The 25,692-nt window shown below is 37.5% G+C and overlaps 1 protein-coding gene across 1 annotated transcript in view; it reads right to left on the minus strand.

The window, feature by feature from the left end:
• Positions 1 to 25,692, minus strand: part of LOC117063885 (netrin receptor DCC-like) — a 474,587-nt gene that overhangs the window by 94,345 nt on the left and 354,550 nt on the right. The window lies entirely within an intron of this gene.

Below are 25,692 nucleotides of genomic sequence, written 5' to 3' on the forward strand. Positions count from 1 at the left end.
TGGATCATATGATAGTTCTGTCTTTAATTCTGGGGGAATCTCCATATTGTTTTCCATAATGTCTGTATATAGTTTTCCAAATATTCTGAAGCTACAAAAACTTTCCACACAAAATGACATATGTTTGTCAATTCAAAAATAACTTAGAAAGTTATAATGAAAAAGAAGCCCAGATATTACCAATTTATTTAGTATAACTCACCTAGAAGTGGTCAAAGCTAGCACCAAAATACAGGGCTGTTGTCTCTCTAGTCAAGCAAATATGCAATAATAATAATAAAATATACAAGTTTAACATTGAAAAGAGTAGAAATGGGGGAAAGTTAGTAATTATTGTATTTCTCTCCTTATTTTTGTCATTCCTTTCCTGAGTCATAGTGAAATAAATACCTAACCTACTATTCCCACACCCAGTTTACTGAAGGGCATTACTTCCTTTTTCGTGCCTTTGCACATGTGGTTCATTGGACCCTAATCCCTCCAACCCCAGCTTCCCCCTCCCTCCCTCTCCATCATTTCTCTCCTAGTTAACTCTCCTTCTCTTTTATATTTCAGCTTAGATATTACCTCTCCTTTGGACCGTGTCTGATCATCTCCCTTGCCCCATGCTCAGAAAGTAGACACCTCAAGCTCAGGACACCTTGCTCTTATCATAGCACATTTCTCAACATGTGTTAGAGTTTGTTTACAGTGGGTGAAGTAGTAAAATGTGAGCACCTTCAAGGCAGTGCCTATCATGTTTCATCTCTCCGTTTCCAGTACATGGCATAGAACCTGGTTCCAGGCTTGGTGGTGTTGTGTGGAGAATAGATGAGTAAACAAACAAATCCATGTACATAAGTAAAAAGCATTTTCAGGCAATGCTTGAACTGGACTAGTAGCCTCTTGAATTGTTCTTGGTAACAAATGCTCTGCTTTGAGGTGAAGATTAGGGTGGAATTTGGCAATAGGAGAAGATAAATGAACAGGATTCAGAAATAGCCTCCCAGAAACTTAAAATGTCAAAGGAAACAATGTTCACAAATAGCTACTAAGCAATAACAGAAACCTAATTACACTTGCAAAATATGTTATAAAATTCCAAAATATTACCATCGTGCCCTAGGTTTTCATAATAAATATCATTTCAGGCCTTGGTCTATGAGATTCCTCTTTTGAGAAAAACTAGAGGACAATTGTCAACCCACAGCTGTTATCTAAGTGCTATAGGGACGGACCCAGAAATATCTGGCTGTGCTGAACTACTTAAGCCTGATCTTTGTTTCTAGAGTTCAAAGGTTCAATGAGTTTTTTTTTAATAGAACTATCCACTTTGTATTTTTATTGTCATTGTTTAGATATTAACCTCACTTTATAACCTCTATACATTTCTGAATAACACAGAGGCTCATCAGCTGCTGGGATCAGACGTGATTTCCATTGTGGCCTGATCAACATGTTTCTGCAATGCTCTCAGCATCCTAAAATTTAGCAGTCAGCTAATGGGGCATCCTCTCTATCTACAAGTTGTCCAGGTGCCCTACGTTCTTTGTTATCATAATGAATGTGAACATACAGACATAAAATGTCTGGTATGGAAATGAAGTTTAAACTTCAGAATCTAGACATCAAATCACATGACAGATCTACAATTAATGAATTAGAAATTCACTTATCATTCAACAAACGTTTTTAAAGTATCTTCTAAGAGCTAATGTACCTATTTTTGATGCTTTACCTATCTTTGTCCCAGGCCATGGCTTACACAGATCTCTCACCTCAATGATGTAATTAAAAACACACAGCTCAGAATGATAAAAACTAGACCAAGATCTGTATTCTTAGATTTCTAGTCTACTGCTTTTTCTACTGGACACAGTCCAAAGAACCCCTGTGCTTCCTCCAGTCCCCATTTTTCTTTTTCAGACCAAGTATCTACTTGCAAACATTTGACAGAAACCCCACTCTTTCTGTGTGAAGACTACCAGCATGTGCATCAAATGGTCCGCTGTGTCTGCTGACAGAGAAATCTAATAGCCAGAAGTTTTGCACAAGCAGTAACATTTCTTTTTACTCATGTTGGCTTCCTTTCAACCACAGACTTCTGGACACCATATTCTGAAAATGCCCACATTTCTAACACTCGTGTAGTCATCCAGCCTCCTTTCTCCATTTTCCCATAAATCTAGTTTGGGGTTGCTGCCACCTTCAATTAACCAATCTGAAAACCAGGAATTTTTAGGAATCATATTAGAAGACTCATCTTCATCGGAGCAATCGACAATAATTGTTCACCACTATCCCTAATAGAAAGGCATATATAAAATGTGCTTAGAAAGCAGCGAGACAAGTATTTATGTACGGTGTATGAAAACCAAACTTGTTACTTTATAGTCACACTTTGTATAACATACTTCCTTAAGGGAATCCTAAGAGATAATGCCAGAGACACAGCTGTAGACAATCCCAGGATGATCTCACCAACTGGGAACCAAGTGCCCCAAAGCTTCATATTAAGATGCATGAAGGGTACCAGAGGCATGATTAGCCATAAATTAGGGCCAGAACATAAATGGCCAGGCTGCAACATAGCCTCCAGCTCAAAGAAATGACATGAGGGAGGCTAAACGAAAAGGATTGAAAGCAAATCCTCAAACGTCTCCTCCACCCATACAAAGATAGAAAGGTTGAAAAGGCATCAGTTAAACCAAGAAGCCACACCCGCTGGAGCCATCTGAATCCAGAGAATAAGAGGGAACTTTAAGTGGGTGACAAAGGAAAGATAGAGGCCAGCCTGTTTAATACAACTGCAATCCTGACTTGATGGCTGATAGCCGGTGGTTGTTTGTATAACAAGAGGGCACACCATTTATTTCATTAGCAATGTGGGCTTCAGAAAAACGGTGCTTCAAACAAATCTCATGCTCTTCAGTGGAAGCCTTCAATCACCATCTTTAATAAAATATCAAGTTTCAAGATAGGAGGAGGACATCTTTCACAAATTTTGAATATAATTGAAAACAGTCTGTATATAATTTTCTTTAAAAAATTACTATGTGTGCAAAAATTACAGTGATTGCTTTTGAAAGCCGCAAATATTTATTTGTTAAGTCAGGACCCCAATTTGTAAATAAATGAATTACCAGCTGTCACCATCTCTCTCCCTTTTTTTTTTTTCTTTAAAAAATGGACTATCCGTGTTGTAAGGGCACAGAGCAGATAATAAGCTGTTCTGTGTAAAAGTAAAATATTTTCCTTCAGTGTTAGATGACAAATAATTATTACATTTGAATTTCATCACGTACAAAGGTTGTAAGTTTTATGTGTATGTTGACAGAGATTCATAATAATATATTACATTTATAAAGTTCTTTCATACCTATAAACTACTTTAGATTTACTTGTATAGAATCATAGAAAGTTAGTGTTATAACGGATCCCTTAAATAATAAGAAAGTTAGCTAGTGATATACAACTACTTAGCCTGAGACCCAGCATAAGAACATGAATCTATCCATATAGCTTCTCAACTTCAAGTTTTCATTAGGAAGTGGGAAATGGAGACAAAATCAGATACCCTGGATTCAGTCACAGATCCTGGATCCTGTGTTGTAATGTTCCATCTCTATCCATAATCTAAGCATAGGAAATTGTGAGTGATACCTCTGCTCATTCCTTTATCTGTTAGCTTTTTTCCATTTAACTTTATTTCCTTTAGTTTTAAGTCAACAGTCGTGTAACCTGAGCACATTTTCAAAAAAAAAAATTCTTTGCAATTATTTTAAGGTAACATATTGACCTGACAAGATAAAAAGAGAATAGATGAAGAAGTGTGAAATTAAGGTGCTCAAACCCGTGAAATCCAACCCAGGCTTACAGACCCATTTCCGTCAACCACCCTCCAGCCTATATCATTTACTTATCCTTGCTGTTCAAACCTGGCTTTGCTTTGATTTGTGTAGAGTCTCAAGAAAAATTAAGGGGCTAAAAAAAAAAAAAAAAGGCCATTTTTATCCTGGAAATAAATATGAGTAAGCCATGTTGTCAAATGTCATAAAGTTAGCCCTCATCTTATGATGAGGTTTGAGAAGAGGACATCAGATTTGACAACTGGAAGGTCATTAACGATATTTGCTAGAATAGAGTCAGAGGGACGATGAAGGCATCCAAATATAAAGGATGACGAAGGAGTTTTTTCTGTCTAAGAAGGAAAGAAGAGAGATTGAAGAGGATACAGTAGACAAAATGGAAGCTGGGTCCAAGAGAGGTTTTCATTTTGTTTTCAAGTGGGAGTGTCATATGTAAAATCCGTCGGGAAAGAGAGAGAAATTCAAAATTCAGAAGACTTTAAAAATTAGAATAATTGATGAAACACTGCAGAAAAGAGAAGATTATACTAAGAGTGATCAGCCTTAATTTAGAGAAAAAAATCTCTATGATCCTGAAGAAAAGGAAGTAAAGACAGGTGATGATGTACAGAGTGTCTGGAGTTAGGTAAGTAAAATATTTACACAGAGAACCTCTATTTTCACTACAAAATAGTCAGAAAGTTAATCTGAAATCTTATAAGAGTTGTTATGGGAAATAGGAGCAGAAAATGATCAAGGTCTTGTAAATGCATGTTCTAATATGGAGGCCCACAGAAGATGAAGACCATAAATTTGTAGTAGCAAAAATCCAGATAAACATATGAATATCTCTGGAAGTCCAGATATAGGCCTTAAAAAGTAGGTAATTGGTTTGAATGAAGGATGACAGTTTGCAATGTGATCTCCTCACAAGGCCAAAGGAGCTAGAACTTTTAAGATGGGAGTAAGATGGAGACCTAAGGGGGCCCTAACAGTTCTAGACTATATGGAAAGAAAATTATACTTAAGTTTTGAGCAAATGAAGGGAGTCCAGTGCTTTCTTGGAGCGATAAGGTCAACAAGCAGAAATATGATAAAATAACACATTTGCAAATGAAAAAGGGTGCTGTTACTGATCACGTCAAGAAAGAAGGCATAAATAGGAGTGACCCAGAGAAAACTGGGTTGCATAAGAGCCATACTCAAGCTTGTATTAAAGATGTCACTGGACTTGTACACTTCAAGGAACCTGGTCATGAATCTAGTTTTGGGGTGGCTTACAAAGGCGTTAAGAGGCAAAATGATATGATGAGCATGGGCTGTATTATCAATACTCAGTGGATTTGAGAGACGGACAAGGAGGTTGGTGGACAACTATAACAAGTAGGGTTGGAGGGTGTTATGCTGTGGACAGCTCTATGCAAACCTACCTTCAAAGTCTGAGGAAGCAGGGAGGCCAAAGAAAAGAGGCTGAAAAATCCAGTTTCTCAGAAAGAAACACTTCATATTTGTGTGAAACATTTCATAGTTGTATATCATGAAAAGAAGCCATGTCTGTGTCTTGAATGGCAGCAAGACAAGATGGTGGATCCCTGCACCATTACCTCCCAGATCCAGGGCTTATATACCACAGGGAATGGGTGTATGTGATTCACAAGAGATGTGTAGGACAATTTAAATAATGGTAACATCAAGGTTGTTTTTTACCTAATGACAGGATTTATGCTAAGTATGTGCTCTTACGCAAGGAGCAATAATAACTAGAAATTTTAGAGTCCTTCCTGTAACTAGGGTTAATCAGAAGCCAACATAGTGGATTAACGTCTAAGATGGAGTTGCTTTAGCCTTGTGAGAGGGTGTACAGCAGAATGGTGAGAGCATCAAAGAAGTACGATGCATTGGGCTGGGAAGACAGAGGACAGAAAGAGGTGAGAAAGATCCAACATAATAAAGATTAAACAAGAATTCTGTGCCTCATGGTACTTAAGGAATAGAAGCATGAACACCAACCATTCATATGGGCACTGTTTCACATATACAAATCGACAGGTCTAAAAAGGCATAAGCCTCAGAAATATTTATGAGGATCAGCCTCATCTCATCCTTTCTAAGAGAAAACACGAAACCTGGTGTGAACAGGAAAAATATGTTTGTTATTGCATTTCGTCTTATCATAGTTTACTACAGTATTTACATTTTTATTATCCTGTCTATGGGTAGGGAGGAAGGAAACTCCCACAGCTTATGTCTGTATTTCCGTATACTGATTGTTTTCCCATTGAGCTTACAGGGAAAGAAGCCCCAAGCTGTGGTCTTTTAGATCAGTCAATGATAACACAAGCATTTTCCAAGAAGTTATCTTTCTTTCAGGTTAGGCTACTGTAGCTAGGATATCAATAAGAAGCACTATTCCTTGTTCAATAAAAATGAAGAAAGAAATTTCTAACTATATTAGCAAAGTCAAGGTAAAAACACTTGGAAAGATTTTTTAATACAATATAGATGTATCTGATTGTATTGAAAAATGGATTTCTGCCATCTATTATATTAGATAAGTCCTTATCAGAAGTCACCATATGTTGCTTAACTAGAAAATTTTCCAAACAATATTAGTCACTGATCAGAGGCTATCACAGATATAATCCACCATGGCCAATGAAATTTACCATGACAATATGTTTGTTATAAAGAGCTTTGTACAGGTTTAATTATTAACTCCCATTGGAGAGCAATAGGAAATATTGTACTTGCAATGCTAGTCAACCAATATCATGTGCTACTGGGCAATAATGCCTGAGTTTTAAGGTACACAGCTACCACCTTAACAATTACTCTCTGTTCTGGTAATTCCTAAAGAGCTTTCACTGTGAAAATATTGAGCATTTATAAGCTGACTCTGTCAGTTGGCAAAGGAAGAACCTGTCTTCATTTTAAGACAGCAAATATATTTCTCAGAAATTTTATGTAAGAGATTCAACAAATATCTTTTGAGTACAAGTGGCAATTGAAAGAAGCAAGCTTAGGCCGGGTGTGGTGGCTCATCCCTGTAATCCCAGAACTTTGGGAGGCTGAGGAGGGTGGATCACCTGAGGTCGGGAATTCCAGACGAGCCTGACCAACATGCAGAAACCCCATCTCTACTAAAAATACCAAATCAGCCGGGCATGGTTGCACATGTCTGTAATCCCAGCTACTAGGGAGGCTGAGGCAGGAGAATCGCTTGAACCTGGTAGGCAGAGTTTGCGGTGAGCTGAGATCGCACCGTTGCACTCCAGCCTGGGCAACAAGAGCAAAACTCCATCTCAAAAAAAAAAAAAAAAGAAAGAAGCAAGCTTATATTCTTGCTCAGAGACAAAATACGTCTATAAAACTATATTAGCCCATATTCATAAGATAATCTTTGTTCATGATAGAAAGAATATAGCAGACATTCATGAAAAGGAGCCTGTGGGGGACAACTTTAGATAGAAAGTGAGGTTGACACTAACTGGATGTAGCATGACAGGGGAAAATTCAATTGGAGATCACGGAGGGAAGAATATTCTGTGTGTGTGTGCGTGTTTGTGTGTGTGCACACGTGTATATGCATGTGTGTGTGCATGTGCGTGTGTGTGCGTGTGTGTATGTGGATATGCCTGAGTGTGTGCATGTGCTGTGTGTACGTGTGTGCATGTGCCTGTGTGTGCGTGTGAGTGTGCATGTGTGTGCATGTGTGTGCGGGTGTACATGTGCATGTGTGTGTGCGTGTGTGCATGTACATGTGCGTGTGCGTGTGTGGCGAGAGAGAGAGAGAGAGCAAACGAGAGAAAGAGAGAGCAGAGATTTTCCAAAATGGTAACTTACAAACATTCACTGTATTTGATGAGTGTTTTTTTTTCACATAAACAGATCACTGAAAGGGAGAATGAAGAGTACATTGCTCTATTCTTAATTTACACATGAGGAAACTCATTCACAGATTTATCTGAGGTGATTCCTACATTTTAATGGTCAGAATGAACACAACTCTGAATATACTAAAGACCATTGAATTGTACATGTTAAATGGGTGAATTGTACAGTAAGTGAATTATATTTTAATAAAATTGTTGCCAAAGAAAACAAAAGACAGAATTGGGGATATGGGACTAGAGTTCATGTCTGCTGACATCCAATTCAGAGAAAAAAAAAAGTAGTAATATCCTAACTGCCTTAATAGAACTATGATACAAAGTAACAAAAGTTAAAAAGGTATGAACTTTTCTGCTGCCTTAAACCTCCAAATGCCTATCTTTCTTATCCACCAAATGCAATTATCCATGCCATGGACATTGGGTCTGATCAAAGGGTTTGGAGAATTTAATAACAAAAAGGTTTTGATTTGTCATTTCCCTTGAACCAGTCATATTGTGATTAACATATTCATGAATGGTCAAGATGATTTTAACATTCTTCCTGTTAATGTTGTTTATGTTATTATGATGACACCATCTGACTTATTCTTGCTGCCACCACAGTCAAACCTTGGGTGGGGATAGGGGATAATTCAGATATATTATTCCTCTGCTGTTTCAGAGAAAATTACAGGACAAACTCTCATGAGCTCTTAGCATGAGACCACCCCTAACACAAGTTGGTTGAGGAGTAGGGTCTCAGGGGATGGTCCCAGCCCACCTGTGCTCTAACAGCTCTGAGGCTCTCAGTCATAAAGTTAGCCTGTAAATCTTGCATGCTGTCCTCTCTTCCAAGCTTTGGAACTGTTATTTTCTGATCCTATATATTTGTGGAAGATTTTCCTCATATCTTGTTATAATTATATGAATTTATTTTCCTTTTAAAGTCAAACCTTGGGAAAGAGCACACATATTCATGTAGTTATTCACTTATTTATCCAAGCACACTTGTTTATTCACTTATCTAAGCACATATAACAAACACCACATGACTTGGTCCCATGCTAAAGATAGTTATGCCACTACCTTTCCTATGCCATGGAAAGGTTTCTTTTTAAGACTCTCATCTTGGCCAGGTGTGGTGGCCCACACCTGTAATCCCAGTATTTTGGTAGGCCAAGGTGGGTGGATCACGGGGTCAAGAGTTTGAGACCAGCCTGGGCAACACAGTGAAACGCTGTCTCAACTAAAAAATACAAAACAAATAGCCGGGCAGGGTGGCAGGAGCCTGTAATCTCAGCTACTCGGGAGGCTGAGGCAGGAGAATCACTTGAACCCGGGAGGCGGAGGTTGCAGTGAGTGGAGATTGTGATTGTGTCACTGCACTCCAGTCTGGGCGACAGAGTGAGACTCTGTCTCAAAAAAAAAAAAAAAAAAGAAAAAAAGAAAAAGAAAAAAAAAAAGACTCTCTTCTTTAACAGAGTTGCTATTCTGTATTTTCAGGAACAGTGGGGAACGTGATAGAACAATGGGGAGCAAGAGTTGCCAGTGGGGTAGGAAAAAGGACCAACTCTGTAGACAATCATCTCAATAAATGAGAAAAGGAAAATAGAAGAGAGAAAAATCTCCTCACCTCTCCTTCCCTGAAAGCAATTGGTATTAGTTTTTACAACGGGTAAGCTCTGAAGCAGATACATTCTTTAGGAGGCAGAAATAAATTAATATTCCTTCCAAAGTTAAAGAATCAAAGAGAATCATAGCAAACAATTTCTAAGAAGCACAACATTTTCAAGAAGTTCAAGGAAAAAAGTCAGGTCTTTTCAAACACTGAGAGTGTTTCAGGTTATTCAAAAGTCGTCCATGGCTTGACGTTGTGGAGGAATACTTCCTACCTCTCAGCCAATACTAGCCATTAATTTCAAATTTCTTATTACTTCTTAAAATATTTCATTAAGTAAAAGGAATCATTTATCCAAGTAGCACAAGATACCCGGTTCAACACAAGCCTTCTTAAACTTTATGAGTGTTACCTACACCTTGATTTCTTCATTTATTCTAAAATTATATTCAATTTCACAGAGCTGAGTAAGATAGGTGACCTTATTATAAGAGCGTGAATTCAAATTAAAACACAAAACCAAGAGCAGATGATACCCTTTAATGATAATGAAGAAAAATACAGAAAAATATAAGAAGATGTCTGTTAAATCCAAAATAGATTCTCAATCATATTTCCAAAAATGTCTTCCAGAAGGTTTAAACAGCTGTTCTACAATGGAATCTCTTGGATCAATGATTACATTTCATATTCAATTTTATGTTTAGAAGTATGGCATTTATAATTTCTCTACTTAACAATGCACTTATATCTATGTCTATACATATTTGCAAAGGAATTTAAAAATGTGATTATTTTCCTAAAACTATAAAGTCACAAATTATTCCCTGAAACACTTGTCTGGATATGCGTCTGTATGTACTATTGGGTTTTAAACATTCCATTTTTAGATTTTGAAGTTCTTTTTATACTTTCTAATGACTATTTTCTGGGTCACTTGATACTGATTAGGCAGAATTATGATGTTCTCACATAGGAGGAAACTGAGGCGCAGAGAGAATTGATTTGCTTATCAGTGACAGAGATAAGAGACCTCTAGGGTCCTTCAGTCCTAAGATAGACAACCCATCCCATATTGCTGCCATGAACACATCATTGTCAGATGGAAATCCATTAGTACTGAAGAGTCTTTTAACTGTTGTGGATAACAGTAAACTTCCTGGTTGCATGTGTGTGTTTATGTGTGTGTGTATGTGTGTGTGTGTCTTTGTATTTGCTGCCTTTTAGTCAGAAGTTTTCATCCTTAAGTTCACAAACTGGCATTTAAATGTTCCTGATGAGGAGGATCTTAAAAGAGTACTTTAAATATTTCTAAGTGGAAATATTCCAACTTGACCAAAAAATACTACTAAATCAAGTAAAGAAAAATCTCTATTTTATCTGCAGAATACAATCCAAACTCCTTGGACTACCAAGATCCTTCAGCTTGTAAAAGTACAAGGTGCCGTTTTAATGTTACTTTCGGTAAATATCTCCTATCCCTGTAGGGTTGCTCCCAAATCTGACTGTGCAGCAGATACTTGGTCCCATCCCACATTCACAGCATTAAAAATTATAGAATCTAACTTTTATTAACTTTTATCTTATTTCTGATGCAAGGAGCCCATGTGTGTTCAACTGTGGATCCATCCAGTCCCAAGACATTCGCCTGACTCCAGCGTGGCCTTCGATTCCAGGCTCTCATAACTTGATGTCATTGTACCTGATCTTATCTCCCAAAATAATACTTTTGTTTCAAGATCCAGGTCAAATATCCTGTCATTCATGAATTTGGGGCTAATGATTTCCACTGTAATTAATTATTCCTACTTCACCATCTTAGAACATTTTTGGGCTCCAGTTTAGCCCTAGTTGCTTATCTGCATCTCCTCTCAAGAGAGATATAGACTCATTTCCTAATGGCATACCAGGCACCTGGTGCTCAGTGAGTGTTTGTAGAGGGCTGAATCTAATCGTGTGGACAACTTCAGAACACAAAAGCTGCGGTTGTTTTATTATGAAGACTGATCAGTCTTTCTGTTCCTCCTTTCTCTCAGAGTTTGGGGTTATCATAGACTCCATTTGGCCCTATCACTCTTCTCCAGATGTCCTGTTGAGCTTGAGCTCTGTTAGCCCAGTTTTTGGTTGAAATGGAGAAATGAAGGAAGAGGGAAAGTTCATATTTATTAAGGAATTCTCCAGGCACTTGCTTTGTTCAGATGACAGGGAACAGAAAGGCTTCAAGGTCACACATGATTCCACTTTCTGGTCCTTTATTAGATATATGTATATAACTTTAAGGATGTTTCACATTTTGAAGACCATATTCATTAAATTCTGAAAATTACTTTAAATTATATATGTGAATATGCTTTAGTGTATGCACTTATGTAATAGCATTTTTCATTTCTTGTTTGTTTGATTTTTTTTCAAAATTATCTTTAAGCTGCTAACAATACATTCATTCAATGCTCAGAATAAAAACTTTGAATATGGGGTTTAAAAGTACTGTATAGATTTTAAATGTGTAAACGGAGCCACAGCCTTCCTGGGACCAGATGTTCTGCTAGACACCTGGGTCCCAGTGGTGGCTTGCAATGGATTCCTCCTTTCTCATGGCCAAAAAAGGAGGGCAGATGTACAGAGAGAAGACTGGGCAGTTTATAATTGAAAATATAGTTTACAATAAACTAAGACCATGTGCTAAGGTGAAGCCCTGGCTGGAGAAGAACCATTCTTGAAAATTCATTTAACACAAATCCACACATGTTCAAAATACTCCCCAGTTATCCATCTTCCACTAGGGCTACCACTGAATGCCAGCCATAGCCACAACTGTGTTTTCCTGCTGTCACTTTGGCACCCCCAGGAGAAAAACTCCCAGTGACTTGAATGCTGCCGATTTATGAACATAAACATAAATCATGTTCAACAAATGAATATAACTATATCCAAAATTCCTTTAAGTTCTCATATTAGGAAAAAGTAAATCTATCCTGTTGACATAATACAGGGTTTTTCAAAGACATGAGCAGCCAAGATTCTGCTCTTCAGCCCTCTCTATCATCCAACATGAAGGGACTACTGTCATTAATAATTGAAGACTATCAGGAGACTGGAAAAGTCCTAACACTCAAATAAAGACTTACATAACAAATTGCAGTATTGGAATTGTGTGTGCTTGAGTCATTCTCATAAAGTAATGCAAAGTAGTTATTTTTAATCTCCATTTTATAACTGAAGAAATTGAGGCCCATAGAGGTTAAGTAAGTTGCTTAGGATGCCACAGTTAATTTTTGTCAGTGTCAGAACGATGCTAGATAATGCCGGAGAGAATGGGAGGCAAGAAAGAGACCAGCAAAATTCATTCCTTTCAACCTGCTTCACCGAAGTTTACATCTAATGTCAAAATGGAGTTTAAATGGTTTCCTCCCACGTAAAACCTGATTTTCCAAGCTACCCAACTCAGGGAGGCAACCCTTGATTTCCCCAGAAGGTGTCACTGTGGCGTACAAAAGAGCATCCTTTACCTGCTCTAGAAATTGTATCTTCTGTTCTTAAGACTTCTACCACTTGTATATACAAGGAACCAGTAGAATTATACAGTGTTACAATTAGAAACTTAGATAATTACTAACCTAATTCTTTACTTTACAGATAAATTCAGGCATAGAAATGTGACTTGCCCAAGGTCACATGCCTATAGGCAGGCCGGACTAGAATGTGATTCTCCTGAGAGCCACAACCCAGTACCATCTCTTACACAGCTCTACCGTCTCTTTTTCTTGCTGAAACTGGTGGCAGCATGTCCAGGGTTCCTTTATCTGAAGCAAAGCCTGCTACAACTCCCTATATTTTTAAGATTGTAAAAAAAGTATATGTAAAAAGAAGCATTTTAAAAATATAAAATAAATTAGAAAGAATAACACTGAGTCCTTGCGTTCAACACTTCTTTGAGACTCTGCTTTAGTTATAGAACAGTACGGAATTTTATACTGGAAGGGACTGAGTCATTTGGACCAATGCCTTCCTTTATTATTATTATTTTGTTTTTACTACTAAGTGAAAATCAAATTTTTATTGGATTTCAGCAGGGTTTTTTTTTTTTTTTTTTTTTTTTCCCACCAGTTTTTTACACTAATGTCCTGTTGTTTCCTCAGGATCTAATCAGGAATTACACATTGCATCTAGTCATCATATCATCTTTTTAGTCTCCACCGGTCTGTGATGGTTTCTCAGGCTTTCTTTTTCACCACCTTGATAGTTTGGAGGAGTACCGGCCAGGTGTTTTGCAAAATGTCCCTCAGTGTGGATTTGTTCACCTTTTTCTCATGATCGGGCGGGAGATACAGGTTTTTGGCAAGAATTCCATAGAAGTGAAGTGTCCTCATCATACCATATCAGGGGACATGCTATTTACATGACTTGCTACTAGTGATGTTAACTTTGATCACTGATCAAGCCAGTGGCTTCTGGGGTGTTCTCACTGAAACGTTACTGTTTTATTCCCTTTCCATGCTCTATTGTTTGGATATGAGTCACTAAGTCTCGCGCACACTTACCTTATTTGGAACATTGCTACAAGAAAGATTTATACCTTCTCCATTTTTTGTTTCTTTATTCAATTGTTTATTTATATTGGCATGTACTCAGGTATATTTATTTTGTATTGTGAATTGTAATCCAATCCCACACTATTTTGTTGCTCAAATTTGTTTCAGCTCTGACAATTGGGAGCTCTTTCATACTGTCTCCAAGGTACCTTGCAAATTTTTTTTGTTTTGAGCAGTCCCTTGCTCTCTGAGACTACAGGATGCTCTTGGCTCATCTCATACTTCCCTAACTCAGTTTTAGAATCAGTTATTTCTCCAAGGAGCCAATATCCCTTTTACTAGAGAATAGTATTTAAAAACCAAAATTGAGGCATTAGATGTACTTATTGCTACTGGAACATCACTGCTTCTAGTCCCTCTCAATGGAAAAGCTGGGATATATGTTATATTATATTATATATATAGACACATAGATATAAAAATATATATCCCATATATTTTTATATGTAAATATTATATAAAATATATTATGTATAATATTTATAGATAATATAGTTATATATTCTACATGTATTTTAATATTTAGAGTATGTATTTAGATATTGTACTATATATTTAATATATAATGTGTATATATTAAATACATATACACATACAAATCTATATATGTATAACTGCCCATGTGTACACACATGCACAATTATTTCTGAATCTATATTAAACTGATGAAAAGCTCATACTAATGTCTCTGACTCAAATCCAATACCCCAGGATTCTTTCGAGTTGCCTCGTAGTTATCTGTAACTTCCCTCTCTAACAGTAAGAAATCCGACTCTCACCATCCATCAGCCATTTACTTATTAATACCCTCCTTTTAGAGAAAAGCAGGTTGAGGAGAGAAGTCAAGTCATGTGAACAAGGCCACAGCCTATAGGAGCAGCAAACTCTCCTGGCTGCTAGACCAGAGGACCTGTTTCTAAAGGGTACATCTCTTTCTAATGACTGTACTTTTTCTTCAGCCATACTTATGTCTTGCCTTTCATTTTTTATAATTGTATTACTGTTTTATGCTTGGCAGTATCTGATTTCCTCACATGAATATTTCCTCACTTGAATAAATGGTATAATTACAGGTACCCTGCCACCATGAATTTAGATATGTGGCAAATAAAAAAAGCCTCTAAAAGAGAAGCTGGCTAGATGTGGCAGCTCACACTGCTAATCCCAGTTCTTCGGGAGACGGAGGCAGGTGGATTACTTAAGGCCAGGAGTTCAAGACCAGCCTCGTCAATATAGTGAAACTCTGTCTCTACTAAAATACAAAAAAATTAACTGGGCATGGTGGTGCACACCTGTAATCCCAGCTACTTAGGAAGCTGAGAATCGCTTAAACCCTGGAGGCAGAGATTGCGATGAGCTGAGACTGCACCACTGCACTCCAACCTGAGTGACAGAGTGAGACTCTGTGTCAAAAAAAAAAAAAAAAAAGAGAGAGAGAGAGAAACTACAAATCAGTTCAGAATGCAGTGATTGAACAGAAGGTGCCAGAATGTCTATAGGACAGAGGTTTAGGAGGTACTAATCTGGTGAGAAGGGAGTGCTAGGAAGCTTCCCTTAAAGTTTGATTTCTAGCAATTTATATTGTACATAAAAAGTAAAATAATGGGCAAAGATCCTTTTGTTTCCATTTTACAGAAGATTGAGAAATAAAACAGCATTACTCTATCAAAGAATAGCATTACTGTTTTTAGTTTGGGTGTGTTGAAGGAGGACCAAAGTCTTCCTCCCAAGTTTCCCTCCTCCCAACTCTGAAGCTGCTTCTCAAGCTATTGTCCATCCCCACAAGCTCACATCACTAATAGTGGATTCTTAATAGAGTAGTGATTGCAGAGATTTTCAATCTGTGGGTTTAGAAATTGAGGAAAGATTTGGCATTTGGAAACAAAAATAAATAAAAAACAAGTTATTTTGGGGAACACTGTTCTAACTCCTGTTACTCTCTTTTTCCCTAAAGTCATTGATATAAAAGGCCAGGTCAGTTATAAGCAAAGAGGTTTTCAGGCCAAATTAACACTTGAGTGCAGAATGGGTCTACCCAGGATAGGGTGGGAGTGAGGTTGATCAATAATAGAAGCATGGGAAAAAACCATGTGGTGAGTTAAACTGTGCTCCGTATAACGGTGTTTCTACATTCTAATATTCAGTACCTGTGAATATAACCTTATTTGGAAACAGAGTCTTTGCAAATGTAATTAAGTTAAAATTAGATCCTCCTGGATTACAGTGGGCACTGAACCCAATGGCGTGGTGTCCTTGAAAGAAGAGAGGACACACACAGAGGGAAGAAACCCTCCTGAGATTGAGTCAGAGATTGGAGTGATGTAGCTACAAGCCAAGGAATGACAAAGACTGCCAAAATCACCAGAATCTGGAGGAGACAAAACAGGATTCTTCTCTGAAGCCTTCAGAAGGAGTGTGGCCCTAGCGACAACTTGATTTCAAATTTCTACTTTCCAGAACTGTGAGAGAATAAATTCCTGCTGTTTCAAGCCACCTAGTTTTTGGCATTTTGCTACCCTAGGAAACTAATACAGAGGGTCATAGAAGCAAACTTATGTTGGGGGACAAGTGAGTCTTGGCCAGAGCACTGATGTTCCTGAAGAGTGATCTCTAAACTCAAGAAAAAGTTGAATCTCCCCATCCCACCTCTAAACCAAGGAACACCTCTTAAATGTATCTAGCCAACTCTCAGGTATTAGTCTATGGGCAGCAACAGCTTTCTCTTTCATTATAAATAGAGCTTCCCTCAAATATCTGTCTGCAGGGAATGAGTATGCTAGCTGTGCCAACAGAGTATTCTGGAGTACATGGCAGTGCTATTTCTCATTGCAAATTAATAAATCCATCTATGCACTTTGCTATTAATAATATGACTATTCCCTGGAGAGGCAGACCTATGTATATGCTGACTAAGTCAGGTTTGAGAGCTTACAAAGCTGAGCACCTGACTTTTGACACCAGTGCATTCACTTCCCTGAGAAGCCCCTTGAGACACAAAACCCAGCCTGTGTGACAAATGCATCATTCACACTATACACAGTTTTTATTCAAAATTTCTACAGAAGCGATTTCACTTCCTTCTGACCTCTTCTAGCATGGTTTTTTATCAAGGTCATTTCATTTTATACATTGATTTATACTTGTACTCGTTTTCACAAAGCAGAATCATTATTTTGGACATGCCACGGGGTCCCTCTGAACCTTAGCTTCCCTACTGATAAAATGGGTATAATAATGACTGCTCAGCCCATCTCCTTTGGTTCTTGTGTGGATCAAACGAATTAATGTATATGGAAATACTGTTCAAACCATAAAATAAATGTACTTTATTATTGTTGTTATAATTACTATTAGCCTGATTTTTAAACTATTTCATTTCTGCAATTTTGTCAATATCCTCAACAAAGTAGAACAGTTAATGCAGGATACCCAAATCTCTTTACCTGTGCAAAGCATGCTCATCTTTCAAAACCTAACTCAAGTGTCACCTCTGCTGTGCACCCTCTACTGCCCTCAGTCCTCTTCTTGTTGCCTCTTACAGTATGTGTTTGTACATATGTGTCATTTTCTGCACCCAGCTGAGTTCCTTAAGGGCAGAAGCCAAGGCTTTTCTCTATACCCCCACAGTATTGAGCACTCAACGCCATCCACTCAGATGTGTTGACTGACTTAAAGCAGCAAACAAGTATTAGCTCACAGTTTATGAAGGCCAGGGATCTAAGTACAGCTTAGCCCAGTACTTCTCCCTCATGGTTTCTCATGAGGCTGCCGTCAAGCTGTTGGTGTGGGCTACAGTCATTTGGAGGCTTGACTGAGCTTGTGGATCTTTTTCTCAACTTCAGCTGACTGAATGAATGAATGTGTCACATTTATCTTTAATACACTTTCCACTCAGGGTTTTTGTTCTTCATCTAGTCAAAATAGATTCGACTTCACTTCTGTTGAAGTCTGCTCAGGAGTGCAAACGCAAACAAATCACTAGCATTTATGTGAGTCTGCAGCTAAGTGAAAGTAGCTTTCCTTTTTTTTTTTTTTTTTTTTGAGACAGAGTCTTGCTCTGTCGCCCAGGCTGGAGTGCAGTGGCCGGCTCACTGCAAGCTCTGCCTCCTGGGTTTATGCCATTTTCCTGCCTCAGCCTCCCGAGTAGCTGGGACTACAGGCGCCCGCCACTTCTCCCGGCTATTTTTTTTTTTTTTTTTTTTTTTTTTTGTATTTTTTAGTAGAGACGGGGTTTCACTATGTTAGCCAGGATGGTCTCGATCTCCTGACCTCGTGATCCGCCCGTCTCGGCCTCCCAAAGTGCTGGGATTACAGGCTTGAGCCACCGCGCCCGGCCGAAAGTAGCTTTCCTACTATCCAAACATGGGCCATTATCTCCTCACCGCCATTATTATGCATATGTAAGTGATTGAAGGAAATTTTACCCCAAATTAAGAGTCTTTTCAGCAACATGATACCAGTAATATTAACAACTATGCTCACTGAATCAGATAACTATTTATTTCTGTATTTTCTAACTTATATTTTCTAATTCTCATTTTCTGTTTCCTACTATATCAAAATCTAGATTCATCTGCCTTTTTATACTGAGGAGCTAGCCTGTATTTATTAAGCTCCTATACCATGCTAGGCACTGTGCTTGAAGACACAGGTGAGGAAGAAGCATAGGGTCCCTAATCTTGCTCAATTGACAGTCTATGCAGGAAAACAGACAAATAACATATTTATAAGTATTCTCTGGAACCTGTCCATTTATCCAACCTCATTCATTACTTACCAACACAAGTCTTTCTACTTATTATTTCTTATGTATTTTTCATGCTTCTCCAGTTACGCAAAGCTGCCCCACATCTTTTGAAGGCTACCCAAAATGAAATGTCTTCCATGACATTTCTCTTGAATCCTGATGCTTTCAATAACCTACTGCTTCTCTGAATTTCTATAGCAAATTAGCACTTAATTATGAACTTTCTTGCTTCTTTCTCAAGTTGTTTTGTGTGATTTAGTCATATGGCTCCAAAAGATGGAAATTTCTTTCAGGTCTAAGCTCCTCCCTAATGCTTAGAAAGTACTCAATAAATGGTTGCCAATTGATGGCTAATAAAGATAAAATGTTTACTTCAATGTCCTTGACCAAAATCCTGTACATTTGAAGCTAATCTAATAAGGCTACTTTCTGAATTAATATTCTAGGTGCCTAAAGCTGAGCCTAATTTGAATTAAAAATTACATAAATTATTTTAATCAAAATAAATGCACAGTGCCTTAATCTTTTCTGTACTTAGGATTTATTGGGTAAGATTAATAAGTTACTGTTGCTTAGTGTGAAAGATTAGCAATGGGAATGTTAAATATCCATACCTATTCATAACTACAAAAAAAAAGAGCTACTATTATTTGCAACATTCTTTATGTTTTATTTTTACATTTTAAATAAGTTTTAATTGTATATATTTAAGGTATAACACATGATGATATAGAATACATAAAAATAGTAAAAATATTACTATAGTGAAACAAATGAACATATCCATCATTTAATATAGTTATCCACTTTCTTGTTTGTTTTTGTGACAAAGGCAGCTAAAATCTACTCATTTAGCATGAATCTCATATACAGTGCATTGTTATTACCTATAGCCCTCACGTTGTGCATTACATACCTAGACTTGCTCATCCTATGTATCTGCTACTTTAAATCTTCATCTACATCTCCCCATTTCCTTCTTTTTGTAGCATTTTTAGATACAAGACCTGAAAGAGCTTAAGTTCTTAAAAATAATTTGGATTTAGAGTCACACATTCTAACATAAATATATGGCAAACTGCAATCACTCTGAGATTCCATTTTCTCATCTATAAAATTAAGATATTGCTATTTGCTTTTCAGAGTTACTGGGAAAATTACAATTATGTGCCTAAGTCATTTAGCCCAGGGCTTGGTTCACACTAGCTGTGCCTACATCACATCTACACTTTTCAGTTAATATTTCTTTAGGAAATATTGGAAGTATGTTGACCTCAAGGCAAAATTCATTGTTAATTATCCAATACACAAAAACAAAAAGATCCCTGAACATTTTCAAAACTTCTTTATCAAACAAGTTCCCAGGACTGACTATACCTAACAGTGCACTGAAGGAAATGGTGGGCAGTTTAGACTCATGGCTTCCTTATATTTCAGTGGATCATGAAACAGCCTTGAATCAAAGACACTTACAAAGCAGAAAAGCCAAAAGAAAGAACAGTCAAAGACAACTGAAGGGTCACGAAAATAAAAGCACTGCTCTCTAGATTCTTCTGTTTCCCGTCTTTCATTGAGTTCAATAATCCATTGTTAGTATGGTTTGTCAGGCTTCCCTTGAATAGTCACATGTTCCATCCACAATAACTATACACTTTTGGTTTGTAAAGGCATTACAATTCTAGGTACCACTGCCAATTCCCATGAAACACTTTGGTAACAATATTTGGCTTTGAGTTTTAAAAATTGATTTTTAAAACAATTCTGCTTGCTAACAGACCATAATATTGAGAAATAGTCTGAGTATACATGTTTAAATTGTATGTCTATACATTAACTATATTTATTTGCAAAAATATCTACACACTTTAAAAATAGTTAGCTACACTTTGGGAGCACTTTGGGAGGCCAAGGTGGGCAGATCACCTGAGGTCAGGAGTTTGAGACCAGCCTGGCCAACATGGTGAAACCTCGTCTTTACTGAAAACACAAAAATTAGCTGGGTGTGGTGGCAGGTGTGTGTAATCCCAGCTACTCCAGAGGCAGAGGCAGGAGAATTCCTTGAACTTGGGAGATGGAGGTTGCAGTGAGCTGAGATTGTGCCATCGCACTCCAGCCTGGGGGACAAGAGCAAGACTTAGTCTCAAAAAGAAAGAAAGAAAGAAAGAAAGAAAGAAAGAAAAAAAAAATATATATATATATATATAGTTAGCTAATGACTAGCCTAACCTTTAAAAAATCTTTAGCTAATGTTCCAAAAGAGTAATTTAAGATGTGTCCATATTGTTTGGGCAAATCAGACTAAATTAAAGTCTTTGTTACACTCAATTTTTGAAATAGGTTTCAGCAGTTTATTCATTTAAAGAGTAAATGTTATGGGTGAGGGTCAGGAGATGTGAGTCCCAGTAAGTGACTAGATTAATTACACTCTATGGGTTAGGAAGAGTGAAAGAAGATGATGGTCAACCTAAGGAGTAGAACTACCATGAAAAAGGATCTTGGAAGGATATGAGAGAGTGGGGAAAGATGATCTGTGTTCTGGTGTGACAAGAATGACATAGAGTCAGATTATACAGATCAGCCCATACTTTCAAGGGGTCAAGGGGAAATTGTAGAGAAGGACTGAAGGATTGGCAAAAATATGATCATGACAAACTCTCAGTGAGGAGGATTAGTGTTAAGACCTCAGCCCTGGATACTAGTTGATTTATCTCCAACCCTCTTAAATCCACCCCACGTAAGCTCACGGCATTCTTAGGGTGATATGCAAAGGAGCTCATGGATCATGCTCAATTGATTTGTGCTCCTCAAGAAACTTTTGCAGAGTTCACAAGAAATAGAAATTGTCCATAATAATTTGTGGATCTAATGGGGCTCTGAATCTTATGGATGTGATGGGATCTTAATTAGGTGTTTTTGGGTTTTAGACACTGTTTTTGGAAGTGTGGGCTGACAATGTAGGGGTACCATTACCTCAATTCCAAAAACCACAGGTGGACTAATCAAACACTGCCAGATACTGTGTTTCTTTGGTAAACCAAGGGAAATTGAGCAGTGCCCTCAAAATAGGAAAATCCTTTCAAAGCTCAGACTTGATGTGCTATAGTGCTTAGTCAGTCATGTAGAGTTCTGTTGGAACAGAGGTAGGCTGGCCTAAAAGAGATTCTGGTGAGCTATGTGAAAATTCCCTATTATATGTCAGCCCAAGTAGCCACAATGATATGTGGCCAGTTGGCTGAACAACCTAACAGGAGTAAGCATTAAGTGTAGCCTGACTATCAAGAAGGATGGAAATGAGATTAGCATGCACTGTCATCATATTCTGAAGGAAGTGAAAGAGAGTGCCAGAGGAAGCCTCAGAAGTAAAATTCCTAAGATTTGAGGAATAACTCGGTTGAATAACATTGGCAGTGTGGACATCAAAGACAGCCTGAGTGTAGGTCACAGTGGACTGGCCTTACCCCTTTACATTGAGGCAGAATTTTCTTGAACATTGATGTTGATACAGGAACTTCCAGTTAGACCATGAGGAGAAAGCTTGGATTTTGTTTACTCCCATATAAGCATTTTTCTAATATAATACATTGTTTTCTACTTTTTCGTAGTGACTAAGTACACATCTTATCTCTTCCCAGTAGTAGAAGGGTCTCTGCAAATGTGAATATAGGGAGCTTTTCTAATTTACCTTGAATTCCTTCCACCTTACCAGATCATGACTTGAAAATATAATATTACTTGAACAGTATATATTTAAGAAATGGAGAACAGAGGAAGGAAGAGAGGGAGGTGGGAGAGTAGAGAAAACAAACACTATTATGCTACTTCCCATGGCCAGAGAGGAAGCAAGACAGAGAAACTGACAAAGTCAGACTCTTTTTAACAATCTGCTGTCTCAAGAACTCATCCATTTCTGCCGCAATGAGAAGGTACTCACCCCTGAGAGAGGCCATTACTCATTTCATGAGGTACCACCCCCAAACACCTCCCACTAGGCCCCACCTCCCAACATTGTCATAACTGGAAATCAAAATTTCAACATGAGTTTTGATGGGGACAAACCATATCCAAACCATAGCAGGGTTCGATATGACTGTCATTCCACCCACTGCAACCCATGTCTTACTCTTGTGTTGACATTGTCCTTTAAAGAGAAATGATCAATAAATCACATTAACAGGGCAGGGTAAAATTATGAATTTTAAATATTTACCAGAGACCAAGAAAGCCCTTCTATTTATTCTGAGAAGGAAACAGAATGGGAAAGGTAAGGAAAAAACTTAAGTATAAGATAGTAGATAAGCTAGTATCTTAATGCTACCTGCATAGTTTATTATTTAATTCTTAGAAGATATGAACATGTTCAATTCTATTGTGTTGGAACATACAGACAGTATCATTCCTTAACTGAACTAATTTGAATAAGCAAGTGTGTGGAACAAAATCTATCTTTGGAACATAACAATCAAAATTGCATCTGCATAGTGTTAAAAAAATAGGAATTGCAAGCACATATCTACCTATCAGGATTTTGAGGAACAAATTCATCCTGAATGATAACCACTAGTAAGATTAGCTATAAATATTAGAAAAATAGATTTAAACTTTAAAAATAAACATTAACTTTGCATAAAACATAAGTTCACTTAGATAATGATTTGTGTCATTAGTAGTTTAAGCAGATTAGCCACCTGTACACTTGAAGGCCTTTTACAAAGATCTTGCTCTTAGTTTTTTTTCTGAATATTTTAAGTGCTTTGGAAACTATGTAAATGGCCAGTCTGACTTATCTTGGTTCATGCCTTCATCCCTAGCTTCCACTGGCACCAGACAGATGGACGAGTTTGCCCCGTCACTAAAAGGGACAGTTGGAACACCCGATTGACTGATATTATGCAAAATGTCAGGGACTTTTGAATCTGATCTTGGCATAACATGATGGAAACTTTCCAAATCTCAGGATTGCAAAGAGTGTACAATCACCACACAAAGGGACTGATGTGTTGCATATTGAATTCAGAAAATGATTACATATAATTGTATCATTACCATCATTACCTAGAGTGAGATTAATGGAAGCCACTATTCAGAAAAAAAAACAAAAAAAAACAAGAAAGAAATTAGCTTTGAAGTAGCATAATGAAAGATTTTAATTGTGAGAAGAATTCAGTCACATTTTAAAATTGCTGGTTGTGATTCCATCAAACTCGCTAACCTCACAACTTATTCACTGCTTCAATGCATGTGTTTGATTTCATTTGGCCACACAATGATTAACAAAGGTCAGATATCCATGGAATATAACCTCACCACAAAGTGAATAAACTAACATGTCCAAAATGTATATTTTAATAAATGGGCAGAAGTAGTTGGAAGAACACCTATGGACAAAACAAAGAAAAATGAACTGTTTTTGTTCATTGTTTTTAAGAGTCATTGAAATCAACACATGGATGGCAAACTCCTATTAGAAGCAAAATAATATGGTACAGATGAGGATTATATATGTTTCATATCAACTTGGAAACTAGAGGTTCCTAAGATAATGGTTCAATTTTATTCAAATGCATCCATATGATGTACACACAAGGATTCCATTGGTTGTTTCTTCGTCTGGGGCTGTGTAGTTTTACCAACAGTACATACGTGTTTTTTACTCACTGTACATGTGCATGAGACATAAGACTTTTTTAAGTTCTTGACTGAGCATTGGGAGATGTTCCAAACTATGGGTTATGCAAAGGATGGTACTGGGATTCTGAATTGGAAGGAGTCTGGAGATTCACTTTCCTCCCCTTTCTGTCAGTGAAGCTTCTCTGAGAGTCTCAAAAGGGAGCTCTTGTTGGGGTTATGAAGAGATTCAGAACCTGAGACCTGGGAATGGATCTGGACACTTAGTTCTGTACCTAAACTTAGCATTTGGTAATAGGCCATGGTTTGGACATGATTAAAATACAGACTTTTTGTCAGTTGAGTTCAATCAATATGGCAATTAATATTAAATCATACTCACATAATATCCAAAGTGAAAAATAAATAATTTGAATTGTGGGTTCCTTCGTATTGTCCCTGTGTTTGCTCTACAAATTCAGAAGAATAAAGAGCTGCACGTCCTCTAGTCTGGTAAAGAGGATTAGTGGTGTTCAACCTCTCTATTATAGAATGCCAACTGCTCACTCCTTATATGATGTAGCAGTTTTACATATTTCAAGTCTTTCTTACATATCTGTTTTTTCAAAAGCCTTAAGAAGTAGAAAACCCTAGAACCATTACCTACTTTCATAGGGAAGGCATAAAGCAGAAACGTGGCTTGAGATGAAACAGATAAAGACTTGCAATCATCCCTCATTACTCCTAGTTTAGAGATTTCTTTCAAAAACAGCACTTAGAACCACATGGAAAAAAGAACCAGTTGCAGTGATGAAATCTATTCACATTTAGCCACGTAGCCTATGTGGTCTGAGCCACCACATCTCCTTCCAGAAAACTGCAGTAATTCCCTCACTGGTCTCCTGTTTCTACTCTTTCTTAGTCTCATCTCTTTTGTATCCTATAGCCTGAATGATCTAGTCAGATGGTATTCTGATCATGTCACCTCAACACTTAAAATTCTTCAATGACTTAGCACTTGCTCTTAGGAAGAAAGGCTAAAACCTTAAACCTGGCCCACTTAGATTTTAATGTACACGTCACCTTATCCTACCAACTACTCTCTATAAACTAGTAACCTTTCCCCCAGTCATTATCCACCTCACTCTGTTTGTTTTGTTTTCTTCACGACATTTATCACTACCTGACATATTTTACATTTGTCTGTTTTGTGTTAATTATCTGCCTTCCTAGGACATCACTGGCTTTGTTCACTTGTTTATCCCAGAATAGCACCTCATAGCAGATGCTTGGTGTTTACTGATAAAAGGAATGTATGACTTCCCTGTAATGCTCTGCATGATCTAGTTCCTGCCTGCCTCTCCAGTCTCATCTCACAAGCATTTAGTGGCTCTTGGTTCTCCAGGTCCACTATTCTTCTTCATATCCCTGG

The sequence above is a fragment of the Trachypithecus francoisi genome, unplaced genomic scaffold (genome assembly GCF_009764315.1).
Source record: "Trachypithecus francoisi isolate TF-2019V2 unplaced genomic scaffold, Tfra_2.0 Lachesis_group19, whole genome shotgun sequence".
In the NCBI taxonomy this organism is placed as follows: Eukaryota; Metazoa; Chordata; class Mammalia; order Primates; family Cercopithecidae; genus Trachypithecus; species Trachypithecus francoisi.